Here is a 3,819-nt window from a genome sequence, read left to right on the forward strand (position 1 = left end):
TTTCAATGAGTGGGTGAGTGAGTGGATGCGTTATTGGGTGAGTGGGTGAGTGGATCCGTTATTGGGTGAGTGAGTGGGTGAGTGCGTTATTGAGTGAGTGAGTGAGTGGATGAGTAGATGCGTTATTAGGTGAGTGGGTGAGTGGATGCGTTATTGGGTAAGTGAGTGAGTGGGTGATTGGATGCGTTAGTGTTTGAGTGAGTTGGCAGGTGGATGTGTTACTGGGTGAGTGGTGTGAGTGGACGCGTTAGTGTTTGAGTGGGTGAGTGTATGCGTTATTGGGTGAGTGAGTGGATGAGTGAGTGGGTGAGTAGATGCGTTATTGGGTGAGTGAGTGGGTGAGTGGATGCGTTATTGGGTGAGTGAGTGAGTGGGTGAGTGGATGCGTTAGTGTTTGAGTGAGTTGGCAGGTGGATGTGTTACTGGGTGAGTGGGTGAGTGGATCCGTTATTGGGTGAGTGAGTGGGTGGGTGAGTGGGTGAGTGGATGCGTTACTGGGTGAGTGGTTGAGTGAGTGGGTGAGTGGATGCGTTAGTGTTTGAGTGTGTGAGTGTATGCGTTGTTGGGTGAATGAGTGGTTGAGTGGATGCGTCAAAGAGTCTGTGACCCGCAGTGAGTGTGTGGGTGAATGTGTGGGTGAGTGTGTGGTTGAGTGGGTGGGTGTGTGAGTGTGGGAGTGAATGTGTGGGTGAGTGTGGGTGAGTGTGTGAGTGGGTGTGTAGGTGAGTGGGTGAGTGGGTGAGTGTGCCAGTGAGTGGTGTGTGGGTGAGTGGGTGTGTGTGTGGGTGAGTGCGAGTGAGTGTGTGGGTGAGTGAGTGAGGGAATGGGTGAGTGAGTGAGTGTGTGGGTGAGTGGGTGGGTGGGTGAGTGTGGTGAGTGATTGAGTGTGTGGGTGAGTGGGTGGGTGTGTGGGTGGGTGAGTGTGCGAGTGTGTGGGTGAGTGAGTGTGTTTTTGTATAGGGGAGCGATAGTGTAGCGGTTAGTTCGCTGCACTATTAACCCAGCGACACGGGTTCGATTCCCCCTAGGTCGACTCAGCCTCAAATGAGTACCTGGTGCGATGTGTAAACATCTCCACTAGGGAGACAAAGGCGGTCGGGCGTGGTGCTGGCCACCCACCCCCTCGTGTACCGTTCCGGCCTTCATAGGTGCTTGCCAACAGCACTTGCCCCTACAGTCTGTAAAGGCTATATGGGGGATCTTTGTCTTTTGTGTAGTGATGGAGCGGTAGTGTAGCGGTTAGCGCGCTGCGCTACGAACCTGGTGACCCGGGTTCGTTTCCCGCTCACGGCCAACACCCAGTGACGGTTTCTGAACCGGTCCTGGGCCTCCCCTAGGTCGACTCAGCCTCAAATGAGTACCTGGTTCAGTGTGTAAACATCGCCACTACACGTGTAGTAGCTACTACACGTGTAGTAGCTACTACTACTTACATGTGTAGTAGCTACTACACAAGTGGCTACTACATGTGTAGTAGCTACTACACGTGTAGTAGCTACGGGCCCCGCACTTTCAAGGGCCCCGCGCTAAATGCTTTCAAGCTATCAATTCCGGTTCAGTGATTCTGCATTTGCTCTATCACTATAGTACTATACCACCTTTAACGTTTACGAACGACTGGGTGTTTAAGGTTAGCGATTTGTCGTGTTGTCCGGCTGTATAGCAAATAAAAAAATACAATTACTTTACTATTCAAGTTAAACATTTACGTGTTTTAATTGTTTACGTGTATTTTTTTTGTTATTGAGGGCCCCTTCATAACATATGCCACAGGCCCCGCACTTAGTTTCATCCGGCACTGGTCACCAGCCTCCCTACCCAGCACCAACGAACTAGTTTGCATTATTATCATTATTACTACAGCATTGTTATTAATTACGATGCGACCTTACACGACTGTGGCATCAAATTCGGTGACCACTTTTTGTAATCCCTCGTTAGGGGCCGTCCATAAATGACGTCACGCACCTAGGGGGGGTGGGGTCAGATTTGTGTGACGATGTGTGACGAGGGGGGAAGGGGGGTTGAGAAATGTGACGTCACATCAAAATGCGCAACTTTAAATGAATATATAATGGTTATAACAACACTGATTGTTATAACAACACTCCTACGTCAGAGTGCAGTGCCACATTAAACACGCACTACAATGACAACAATAGTTTATATTTTTTTGGGGGGGGGCAGAGCTTTGTGACGTCATATTTGAGGGGTGGGGTCTGACTTTTTGTGACGCCGTGTGACAAGGGAGGAGGGGGGGGGGCGGTCAAAAATCGTCCAAAATCGCGTGACGTCATTTATGGACGGCCCCTTATTAAATATTTCCAGCGTCAAATTGGCATTGCCTGAACCGGAAGTTTGTGAGCAAGATCACACAATATTGTGTAAATGTGGCACCGATGCGGTTTGCATATTACGCGCGTGTGGTTTACGTGTTAAGTGACTTCATAAGGCTATTGAAGATCGAACACCTGAGGTTGATGTCAGTTGTGGTGAAAGTGGCATTCGTGATTTGATTTAGCCAGTCTCACAAAATACAACTTAAGCCGTGTTGTTGAATTTTGGACTTGACCATTCACATTTTCATGAGCACAAGAAGCGGATAACGGTTCCGTAGCGAGCAATGTTTGATGTACAGTATATTGGACGTACTGTGCTTGGGAGGGGTGGGTGGGGGGGGGACAATTAAAAATAATAAAGTTAAGACGTGGACTGGAAAAGAGAGAGAGACAAAAAGAGCGAGCGAGAGAGAGAGCGGTGACCTCGTTCCCTCGACGTGCCTGACACGTGGGAGCGTCGCCATTCGCCGGTGCCGGCACCACGTGACTGTGACGCTGCTTTTATGTCGAGACGGGAACAATGGTGGCGCCGAGGAGGGGAAACCCGGAGTGGCACGGGGGGAGGGGACGGGTGGGACAAACAGCTGTGGGAAGAGGCTCCATCGTACGGGAATCAGACCAACCTGCCACCCCCCCCTTCACCCCCCGCTACTTTATCCTCCCTCATCCTGTACCCCCCCCCCCCCCCGCATCACCCCCCACCCCACTCTGTCCCCACCTCACATCACCTCCCCCCACTGTGCCCCCCCCAGCTCCACTTCAGACCCCCCCCCCCCCACGCTGTTCCCCCCACCTCGACTTCACCACCTCCCCCCCCACTTCACCCCCCTAATTCAGCCCCCCCACCCTATCCCCCCTTCACCTCCCCCCCCACCACCACCACACGGCAGAGTTAAGCTGAAACAACACGGGGGGTGGAGGGGGTGGTGCAGGTGAACTTGAATGAAGTGGGCAATGTCTCCTCCTGTACCACCACACAAATACAAAATGCAGCAAAGTGTTCCCAAGCAAAACCCCATCGCGGCGAGCGAGTCGATTCAGCGGAATAGACTAAGGACAAAGACAACAACGACAAAGACAACAACGACAAAGACAACAACGACAAAGACAACAACAACAACAACGCTGTGCTCTCGTCAACAGCAGGGTCGGGCTTCATTGAATCAACGCTGGTGGACTGCCAGATGTTTAGAAAGGCAAGGACTGGTTTCGACACCCAGTGTCTCATCAGCAGTCCTGCTCCAGCCAAATGCTGGTGGACTGCCAGATGTTTATGTAGGCGAAGATATGGGGTGGTCCTAGATTGACGGGAAATTATACTGCGTGAGAATGTGAAAACGGGATCGAGTGTTTCCCCCTCGCACGCGTCGGTTTTTCTCTGGGCGCTCCGGTCTCCTCTCCCAAGTTGAACGCCCCATTAATTGAGCCGTCGACACCTTCAGATGTATGGGACCGGCGGAGTTCGGGGCAATCGTTGGTT

This window comes from Petromyzon marinus, chromosome 48 (assembly GCF_048934315.1).
Source record: "Petromyzon marinus isolate PM22_M1 ecotype Great Lakes invasive population chromosome 48, UKy_Petmar_22M1.pri1.0, whole genome shotgun sequence".
In the NCBI taxonomy this organism is placed as follows: domain Eukaryota; kingdom Metazoa; phylum Chordata; class Hyperoartia; order Petromyzontiformes; family Petromyzontidae; genus Petromyzon; species Petromyzon marinus.